The following is an 11781-nucleotide window of genomic DNA, read 5'->3' on the forward strand; positions in this document are numbered from 1 at the left end:
TTTAAACTAAGAATGGTCATTAAACATATATACCTTGAAGAAAAGACAGTAGGAAATGAAAATGCAGAAAATCAGGGTGCCCCAAGGCTGTTTTTGAATTGTATAATTATATAATGTATTATGTTCCGTTTATCTAACCCAATACATAGAAAAGATCTCATAGAAATATTTTTGGAGGAGAAAAGAACATGCTTAGTGGAATAAATACAATAAACTCTGTTTGCAAGCAAACCTTTTCATCCTTATTTCATTTTATTAATAGGCTGTTATACAGCAGATAAGTATCTGATAGTTTCTCTGACAAACTAATAACTAAACACTTCTTCCTGGCTTGGACTGTGTGTGATCCCACTGAGGAATTCTTTGTTTGGCACTGAGTACATAGCTCATTCTGAAAGTGCTTGATTCACAAGCATGAGGTCCTGAGTTTATTCCCAGGGCCTTCATTAACAAATCCAAGTATTTGGTGGCATGTGCTTATAAACACCATGCTACATAGGCAGAGACAGGCGGATCCCTTGGACTTCTGACCAGTGAACCCAGTCTACTTACTGAACTCAGGGCCAGTGAAAGACTGCCTCAAAAAATACATATATGTAGTATCATATATATATATATATATCATATATATTGCTTATATATCATATATACCTCATCTATATAACTGATATACATCTTATATATCATTCACACATATACAGACACTCACACACACACATATATCACTTGACAAAAGTGTCCACTGGCCTCTACATACATGTTTGCACGCATGAGCCTTTATGCACTCTTATGAGCACGTACAAACACACACACAATCATCTATCAGATAAAAGAGATCTGGGTGATGCTTTGTGTTCATGTCAGTGTGTACTGAAAGCTCACTAACTGTACACTTCATAATTTACATGATTACCACCTTAATTCTCATAATACTTGTATGTCTTGGTCACCAACATTGCCTTATTTTAGAAAAGGAAATTCAGTTCCATTGTGCTAAGGTAACATAGCCATGGCTGTCATCCTTTAATGCATAGGATTAAAGTGCAGACAGTCTGGCTTCAAGGCCTAAACTTAACTATAGTGCAATTAATCCTCATGTTTAGATTTCTTCTTATAGGTACCCATAGGTGTTAGGTTCTCAGCCAGTCTTAAACTATTAACATCACTGTTACTACCTGTGTGATTCCTTCTCAAGAAACTAGAAGACTCTCTCTCTCTCTCTCTCTCTCTCTCTCTCTCTCTCTCTCTCTCTCTCTCTCTCTCTCTCTCTCTCTCTGTGTGTGTGTGTGTGTGTTGCTGAATATGCAGCATACGAATAAACAATATTTGAAAGAATAATTGTCCTTCAAATGCTTACGATTAAAGGAACTCGAGATTCAGACTACCTGTGCTTAAATCTCAGTGCTTGAACTTACTGTTGTGACTCTGGGCAAATATTTTGGCACTCATTTTAGAAGAGGTAATAAAAGCTCCTTCTTTGCATTATTGCTGTCATGAGTAAGCATTAAAAAACGGCAAGACCAAAATAGTGCTTGCCAATCAGAACGCAACAAAGAGAGGAATTCACAGTCCACTTTCATCATTGTCAGGTCCCAAAGAGCCTTGGGTTAAATGTCTAACTGCGGTGCCTATTGGCAAACTAAAGTGCTCACGGGCCTCTAAATTCAGTAGGTGTTTGCGGCTCCCTTCTGCTCTGCTCACCATGCCTACCCCCTGCACTAAAGCTCCACAGCCCAGGGGCTTGCTTCCCTCCCGCCAGCTTCCGAGTCCTCTAAAACTCTGTCATCTCAGCCAGGCCATGTTCACTCTTGGTTCTCTTTGCCCTCTTGGCTCTCTCTTGGTTCTTCTGGTTACGGTCTTGGTCCTCAGCTCCTGGCTGTTGGCCCCTCCTCTTGGCCCTCTCCCCTCTCTCTTCTCTACTCTTGCTCTGCCTCCACTCAGCTCGTGGTCCACTTCAGTCTGGACACTTCAAGATGCCTCTGGGTGTACTTGGAGAAGTCATGTCCACATTCATGCAATCATGTTCTGACACAAAGAATGGACTTAAAGAATGGACTTATCATCAGTATCAAAGGCTTATTGAGAGTCAATGATTGAAAGATAAAGAAAACATCTGACACAGTAGAACACAGTTCTTCACACCTTAGCTATAAGTATAACTTACCTACGGGACAAACAAACTCTGCTGTACTTTGTGGTTTCAGACTATGATTAATGCATCAGGGAGGGGGAAAAATCTGCCTGTGAATTTCAAAACATTAACACAAAGTGACTGACCAGAGGAATAATTTGTGACCTTTGTGAAAACACACACTTCCTGGTTTTACTATAGAGATTTTAATTCCTCAGAGCTAAGCTGTCAGTGAGGAGCCAACATTTGGGAGTTTTTATTTTTTAAATCCTGGTTTAAGAGTTATCTACTGCAGCTAACAAGTTATGCTGTAATGTTTCAAGGAATGCTAGCAAAGTTAGGCTCCAGATGGCAGCTTACCCCAACAACTCTGTCTGAGGTGCCACTCAGAGTTACCTTGCCCTCCTTAGGAACTTTCTTTTTGTCCCTCCCTCCACTGAGGGTTACGACATAATGAAGTTTTTGAAGGATACTTACTAGATATATATTAATACTCTAATACTTTATTCTGTCAGTAATTGAAACTGGGATTAAATTTACTGGATCAGAAATCATACTTTTTAATAAACAATTTAAGCAATTAAAGCAGGTTCTTCATAGGTACTAAATCAGTGGTTTTTAACATGGGGGTCAAACAACCCTTTCACAGGGGTCACCTAAGAAGAGTACCTGTTCATGTTCCAACTCATAACAGTAGCAGCATTACAGTTTTGAAGCAGTCAAGAAAATAACTTTATGGTTGGGGGTCACCACAACATGAAAAACTGTGTTATAGGGTCACAGCATTAGAAGTTGAGAGCCAATGTGCTGAGTAACAAAGACACTGAGGACACTGCATCAGACAAAACCTTACTTCTCTACATGTTTGCTCTACTTTTCATAACGACCTTGTGAAATCAGCATCACTTCTTCATTACACCGATGGGGAAACTGACAGGTGGGCAGTTGAATAACCTGTTGGAGATTCCACGCACAGTCAAAGGATGAGTTCACATTCAAAGCCAGACTTCCCACCAGTCTTTTGTTCAGAACCTTTCCTCCTAGCTAACAATGGGCAGCTATTTCTTCTACCAGGAAAGATTAGTCAATCAAGGGTTTTCTCATTGTGTTCTCAATTTATCCTAACACTCCCAGACACCCTACCTTTTTAGTCTCTGTTAGAAGCACTCTACAACCCCCACAATGTGTAGGCAGGGAAATTGGCAACACAGGCCAGAGTTAGAGTTAGTCAAACATCAATCCACTTGTAAAAGTCCTTGTTAAAAAATGTCTTTCATGCTCTGCCAAACAGTGGAAGAGAGGCTGACATGCAGGTTGTATGAACTTTCATCCCCAAACCTCAGAGTATTCTGCTCTGAAACTTCAAGTGTCTCTACAGATTTCCTCATCTCCTTAGTCATTTTCAACACACTTGGAATTGTCTTTCCCCACAGGACGCAGAATTTCTGGGTGATCCTTTGGTATTCCACAGTGGAATGCGTCCATTATGTTCAGTTAAGTAAGCATTTTGAAGCCCACAGGACAGATGGGAATCATCTGTACCTCTATTACTCCTTAGGACAGCCAGTGCTACCCGCATCTGCTCCAGCCTTTCTGTCTTTCTTCATTTGAAGCTTTTCCTGTAGGTCTCTTGGCCTAGAAAAATTGGGAACATCTCACAGTGGGTGACAATAATTTCTCATCCTGCAGAGAAACTCTAGATAGAGATGAGGGGACTTCATGGCTGTGATCATTATTTTCCAGCTTGGTTCCATTTCAGCAATGAGTTTAATCCCCTAATCACTGCGTATTTGCCAAGGGCTTTGTCAGTCCTGAGGCTGATAAACCACCTTTGGCCCCAGGCAGACATTCAAGAGAGGTTCATAACAGCAGCCAGAGAATTAGTGGAATGCTGGAGTTCAGAGATAACTATCCAGCTTTGGGGTGTTGAGTGAGGACTTAGGGTAAGAGTGAGGGAAATATTCCTGGGATGACTGGACATAAAGAACGATACTTGGGTAAAAGCAGGCAGTTTGAGGGTCAGGAGTATTCCAGATAATAAAGGTATCATGAGCAGAGGCTTGGAAGAAGAAAAGTGAATCTACATGCATATGCTGAATGGATGGGCTATGTTGGGATTATAGTATGTCCAAGTGAGAATGTGCACATGGTGTGTGTACGTGTGTGTGTGTGTGTGTGTGTGTGTGTGTGTGTGTGTTTGCAGAAGGAGGAAAGGTTGTATTCTAAATGTTTGACATGGAGAAAGAAGGAGGAGGAAACAAATGAAGCAAGAATGGTAAGAACTGATGTGTCCCCCACCCCCGGCTCCACATAAGGTTTTAAGGACTGTCATTTCACAATCAAGACATCAAGATGCTAAACAAAAAATCTGGAAACACCCTATGCTAACAGCTGCCATTTTATTCCTTTCTACATAAAGGAAAGAGCAGAAATGCCAATGTGTGGGGGGAATCAAGAATTAAAAGTATGCGACATGAAAGCAGAAGGGAGTCCAGGCTGGGCAGCGGAAGAAACCTAAGGAGAAAACAATGGAGAGTAGTGGAAGAAAAAAATTGCATTGCATGTTTTCTCTCATATATGTGTATGCAATATATATTTATCTATCATGGTCAGAAACGGAGGAATTTGGAGGATGAGTGAGATAAGTAATGAGTAGAGAATTGGTGATAGGTTTGGGGTTGCGAACATAAAAACAAAATACAATGACCTATGTGTAACATTTAGTCTTCCTGCCCACCACCTGAATCCTCCTAGACTCCTAGTTCCACCTATCTTGTTTCCATATTGGCCAACAGTGTTTTATTCAAACCAATCAGACACATATTTACAGAATGACGTCTCCCAACACCTATGTATTGACCTGTCATAGTAAAACCCATTATTTCATGAACTTTAAAAACTAAAAAGGGAGATAAAAGAAACCCTTGGGTGGATGAAACTCTAAATTTCTAAGGCCTGGTTATAGGACTTTTCCTCTTCTCTAATGCACTTCCCAAAGGCTTCTCTAGACATTCCTAGTGTGATGTGAGAAACTAGACTCTGCAGGTGTTGAGCATAAGGGGTGGGAGACAGACAGCATGGGTCTGATTCCTGATTCTAGTGGCTCGTTCTGTAAACCAAGGTCACCTACCTAAGACTTGGTGTCCCAGTTTCTTATTTACAAAACAAAAAGATGTTGATCTTTAGGAGTTTTTCTGTACACTGAATACTCATTAAAAACCTAGCACATTCCACTGCATACATAAAAGAGGGCCTCCACAAGTGTAATACTACTCTTAATATTGCTGTAAAGTTCTATCCTGAATTTGATCACTTAGCCTATCTTAATTACCTAACAATTTATTTATTAATTAACCTATAAAATGTTTAAGGACATTCACGATAAGTGACAGAATGGGGCCCAGAATGTCTTAGTCTATCACATTATGGTTATGTAACCACTTTGGGCCTCAGTTTTTTTTTAGAATGTTACTATAATTTATACCAATGGTATTGATAATCATATACAATTCACATAGTTGCCTCAGACCATGGAATAGATTGTATATATAAATGATATACACACTACATATGGAATAAATACCAATTCAATCTCATTTTACATATAAATAAATGCTTACTATTAAATTTTTGATGAGTTCAATAAGAAGACATATGAAATTAACATACATTTTATCAAAATCAGTTTTAATAAAATGACCGTATAGTCATTATAGGAATTGAAAATTTTACTAGCAACAGAATAATGGATGCCTATATCCATTTCTCATTCCTATAACAAAATACCTGAGGGTATGGAATTTCTCAATAAAGAGGTCTTAATTAGTTTTTGGATGCTGGGATCCAAATGGCAGAGCTCCCATTCTGGGCCTGTCAGGCAATAGAACATTAGGATGGATACATTATGGATGAAACCAGGAAGAAAGACAGGGTGGGATGTGAAGCTAGAGATCCACACCCTATGCTCTCAATAATACATTATGGATGAAACCAGGAAGAAAGACAGGGTGGGATGTGAAGCTAGAGATCCACACCCTATGCTCTCAATAATACATTATGGATGAAACCAGGAAGAAAGACAGGGTGGGATGTGAAGCTAGAGATCCACACCCTATGCTCTCAATAATACATTATGGATGAAACCAGGAAGAAAGACAGGGTGGGATGTGAAGCTAGAGATCCACACCCTATGCTCTCAATAATACATTATGGATGAAACCAGGAAGAAAGACAGGGTGGGATGTGAAGCTAGAGATCCACACCCTATGCTCTCAATAATACATTATGGATGAAACCAGGAAGAAAGACAGGGTGGGATGTGAAGCTAGAGATCCACACCCTATGCTCTCAATAATACATTATGGATGAAACCAGGAAGAAAGACAGGGTGGGATGTGAAGCTAGAGATCCACACCCTATACTCTCAATAATACATTATGGATGAAACCAGGAAGAAAGACAGGGTGGGATGTGAAGCTAGAGATCCACACCCTATACTCTCAATAATACATTATGGATGAAACCAGGAAGAAAGACAGGGTGGGATGTGAAGCTAGAGATCCACACCCTATGCTCTCAATAATTAGCTCAGTGTCCCACAGAACTATCTTAACTCCTATGGAGAAAGGTAGCCTAATGCCCTTATTAATCCCCTCCTCTAAAAGATCCCATCACCTCTTAACATTACACAGTGAGGATCAAACTTTCAATACATGAACCCATGGGATGTATGCAAACCTAATGGGAGTAAAAGGAGAGTGGGGAGAAAATCTTCCCTCAACATACACAAGAAATGGAGAGAAGAAAGCAACCACAAAAGAGGGTAACCAAGAAAATTTCCTTGGAAACATGAGTGCTAATCACAATGCAATAGTATATAAGAAGAAGCTGCCTTACAGTTCCCCTGGATTCTCTGTTTAAAATAATGCAAGAAAAATGCATTCATTCACAAGGCTAAGTGAAGTAGTGTATGAGCAGAAGGAAGGATGACCCAGACAAACCCCTACACTGTTCTCTGTGGGTAAGTGAGTCATTCCTAAATGTTTAATTCCTGTGCCTCCATTTTCTCTAAGACCAGCAACCCTCTCTATCCTATTCCTGCACCCAAACTTCACTTTCAAGACAACTGCAAACAAGCACAGTAGAGTGCATCCTCTCACTTTCCCATGTAAAGCCACCTTCCATCCTTCCCAGCCCCGATAACAAGGGCTGTTTCTATTTAATTAGTAAAAATTGATGTAACCAAGCAAAAATATTTAGTTTTTCCCAGATATATAAGAAGTAACTTGGGGGAAGGCCTGGGACCTCCCTGGAGCGAAATGACAGACTCTAGAGATCCCCCATGAAGGGCCTTATTCTGTATGGGGAATGGAGTGGGGATTGGTTGGGGACCTGGGGAGCAGATGGGAGAGAGCGGGTGTGGAGGGGAGGAAGAGAGAGCTGGGACTGACATGGGAAGTAAGATTGTTTCTAATTTAAATATGTAATAAAAAAGTGTTTCAAAAAAAAAGTAACTCATGGATATGACAATGATGCCATCAGTTATAACATAGCACCATATATTTTTTGTTGTTTTTTCATGACAGAGTTTCTCTGTGTAGCATCCTGGAACTCCCTCAGTAGACTGGCTTTGCTTGAACTCAGAGATCCATCTACTTCTGCCTCCTGAGAATCGTCACCAAATGTGGCCCAAGAGAATTTTATGACAACCATAGAAAGTGAAACACCTGCTCCTGTCAGGTAGCACAAAACCAAAGTGTGTGCAAGCATTCAGTCCCATCAGTTTTCACCTCATTGTAGCTGTATCTTTATGTGTGACTAATTGGTAATGACTACTTGCTTCAGTGCCTTCTCCTGGCACGTGATTAACAGAGTTAACCACATTTTTATACAAAGCTTCAAAGCTTCAGCCCCCATGCCTCTCATTCTTATAGAGGCCCTGTGAAACATTTGAGACTTGCTTTCCAAGACAGACTTGAATCATGACTACCATTGCATTAATTAGTATCATTCCACTATTGTTAAATCCATGCTACTATTCTCCAATTCTGTGTCTCTCTGGGAACAAAAAAGCCTTTTCTTTTATTCTTAAGTTATAATGTATTTCTTCTATAAAGAATTCGAGTGGCAACTAAATTCAAGATGTGGTGTGTTGTCCATGACCATAAGTTGAGTGAAATTCATTGTCAAGGACAAGTTACCCTTGCACAGGTAATGACAGCTTAGCTATGATGGTAATGGAAACAATTCATGGATTACAAGACATGTCCTCTGGTCGAGGATATTAAAATCGGAGGGACCAGGAGAAAAGTATCTTAGAGTCAATTAGAACAGCAAGTGCGGCTTAATGCTTGTCTTCCAGATATCCATGCATCATCATTTTGAAATAAGATATAGACAACACAAAGAGCTGATGTAGCTTTCAAAGGACCATTTCAGACAGTAAGCACTGTAAGTGTTCAGTGCTGAAAGACAATAATTTGTGCTTCAGTTTCTCCCCAAGGGAGAGAGTGGAAACAATTCTTGTTTTAAATCCTGTGGTCCTTCTTCTCAATTACAAAATATTGAACAGTACTATTTTATGCAACAAATATGACTGTAATTTGTAGGTATGAAACTCATGTAAAAGTTTTACAACACAAATCAAAATTCAGCCCACCAGTAGTGCCAAATAGAAAAGGAGTCCTTGTACTCAAAAACTCTATACAGAATTGCTTCCGGCCTGACTCAGACTGTCTCCATTAAAGTTGGCACAGGGCAGGCCCTGTATGTAGTTATTATCATTTTCAAATATTTGCCAACTCAAATATTCTCACTTGATCTCAAACTACCATCATTAAAAAAGATTCATCTCAACTCTTAAAAAAGAATAATGAGGCCTGTGCATTTCTGGCTGACAAGAAGGGCATTGGAATCACTGGCAGGGGTCCAATCAAGAAGGTAATGGAGCTGGGTGACGAAGCAGTTTTAGTGCTGCCATCACCTAGAGAGGACATCCACCTGTTCCTATGTCCTGCCTCCATGAAGAATGAGTCAGAGGCTATATTTCATAAATCGGGGCAGAGTACTTTGGACTTTGCTGTTATACTAAAACATATGTCCATAATTTATAGGAGTTAAGTTCTGTGTCCCTAAATATAAGCTGATGTTCTGACATGCAGTACTTAAAACATAACTTTATAAGAAAACATGGTCTCCGTGGTCACCAAATTAAAATGAGATCTTAGGGAAGGCCTGACCCAATGTCATTGTAAAAAGGAGGACATTAGACAGGGGACATTTCCATATTGGGGAGTGTAGGAGTGAACCCAACAAAGCTACCCGCCCATGATGGCGGGGACAAGTAAATTAGCACAGGTAGATATAAAAGGAAGTGAAAGGAAAAGGACCCTCTCTCTTTCTCTTACTGGAGAGAAGTTTCCGGGCTTCTTATCCCGGGCTTCTTATCCCTATTGCGGTTACATCTTGACTCCTGTGTTCCTCCTACCCAGAGTCCCCTTGACTCCTAGTCCCACCTATCTTGCTTCCCTATTGGCCAACAGTGCTTTATTGACATATACACAGGACTTCCCCCATCAGGGGAGGGATGCTGTGAAGGAACTTGGTGCAGCACCACAAACCACAGATGAGAGATAGGGACAGTGACATACATGTAATTCTAGGAGTGCCAGAGATTGCTGGCAAGTGACCAGAAGCCAGGAAAAGACTGGGAAAGGTGCTTTCTACCAGGTCAAAAAAGAAGTATGATGGCGCCTCAGCACTTTGGTTTCTATATTTTACCGCATTGGACTTCTAAGGAATGAATGAATTTGTTGTTTAATGTGTCTGGCTTGTGGTGCTAAACCACAGCAATACTCAGGAACTCGTGTAACATGTACATCAGTCTTTGTTTTAATGAGCTTCTGAGGATGATCAAATGTCAGTGCTTCATTATTTGCTCAAAATATTTTAAGAGGAAGGCATGGAAAAGAAAAGTCAAAATATATCTTATTCACTTGCTGCAAACCAAACAAGTGCAGTAGACAGCAATATTTTTGGCTTGTGATGGATTTCCCACAGCTACCATAGGACTGCTGCTAATGTAAATCTGACTGAACGGTTGTTTCTCACTGGAATATAATCAAAACAAAACAATGCTACATCACAACACAGATTTCCAGCACTTTTCTTTCGCCAAAGTCAAAAGGTGATACTCCAGTTGTTGAGGAACTGTTTAATCACAGATAATGGGTATAGGGTCACAGTCAAGGAAGAAATCATAGTGTTCAGAAATTCCACTCCCCTAGTAACAAAATATATTTTCAATTCAAAAGATACAGTTGCAATTTAACTTTCAATATCTGAAGTTAATGGTTTTGTTAGGAATTCTAGAACTCACTATCTGCTCAGGTCTTTAGAATATTAAATCAACTGAAGACATTTTGTCTTCTAAAAGAGCACAGAATCAGAAATAATTTATTTGATCTCATTCAAGACATGTTGTGGCTTAAAACATTCAGAATGCAAAACTTCCACTTTGATCCAAAGTCAAGCAAGGTTTCCACTGAATGTATCAAAGTCTATGGATTTACAACATCAGTTCTCCTTACTACACAGGATTGGGTGGATACCAGTTTCTTCCTAAAAAAGAAACACTGTTGTTCAAGTAACTGGTAGGATGAGCCTCATGAGAAGTATATTAAAGTCCATTTATTTATTACCTCTATTTCATAGTAGTGTGTGTGTGTGTGTGTGTGTGTGTGTGTGTGTGTGTGTACACATTAATATTAAAGAATGGAGCTTCTATATCTTCTTTTTGAAAAACATTTTGTTTTCTGATTCATCTATAATGACATAAGAAAATTCCCCACAGGACTAGTGCATTGCTTGTACTAAAGAAAACTTGATTTATATTTTAATCTTGTTTTAAAACAAAGTGACAGATTGCTACAGTTGTCTCAACACAGATGTTTTTGTTTTCATTATTGTTCACAAGGATTCATTAGTGCCCGAGAAAGAAGAGTTCCTTTTCTTTTCTATCCAGACCTAAATATTCTACATGATTTTTCTTGGTCACTATTACTTTCAAGCCCTGTTGATTCACCCTTCTTGATTCTATAAACTCATTACCTCAAATTGTCCACAATTCATTAGATGTAGCTGAAAAGAAAGCAAATTAAGAGTTTTTAACAGATGGCAGTTTCCCTCTTATCCCAAACAGCATTTTCTAAAAAGACATAAAGCAGCAAGCAGTGTGTTATAAGAAAACTCTGCTATCTCAAGGTCCTACCAAACAGCACAAGGATGCTCAGAAACATGGCATCATGTCTCCTGGTCCTCCTCTGTGTGCAGTCTCTCCCAGTGATTATTTCAAGAGCTTCCCATAGGCTTGGGTTCCAAGAACAATGTTTGTTACTTTATATTTGTTTCTCAAAGGACAAGAAATACTTCCAAAAGACACATCTTAACATGTCTCTTTTAAGTGTCAGCCTACTGGAATCATGTCAGGGTAGGCGGCTTGGTTTCTTAAGGGTCACTCAGTGTTTTTAAGTATCAAATCAATTGATTAGAAACAATTCAATGCAGGGGAGAGCTCTTGGACCCCAGACCAGACAGCTGGGAGGCCAGCATGGGACTGATCCAGACCCCAGAATGCGAGAGTCAGTGAGGAG

This window comes from Mesocricetus auratus, unplaced genomic scaffold (assembly GCF_017639785.1).
Source record: "Mesocricetus auratus isolate SY011 unplaced genomic scaffold, BCM_Maur_2.0 Super-Scaffold_6730, whole genome shotgun sequence".
Classification (NCBI taxonomy): Eukaryota; Metazoa; Chordata; class Mammalia; order Rodentia; family Cricetidae; genus Mesocricetus; species Mesocricetus auratus.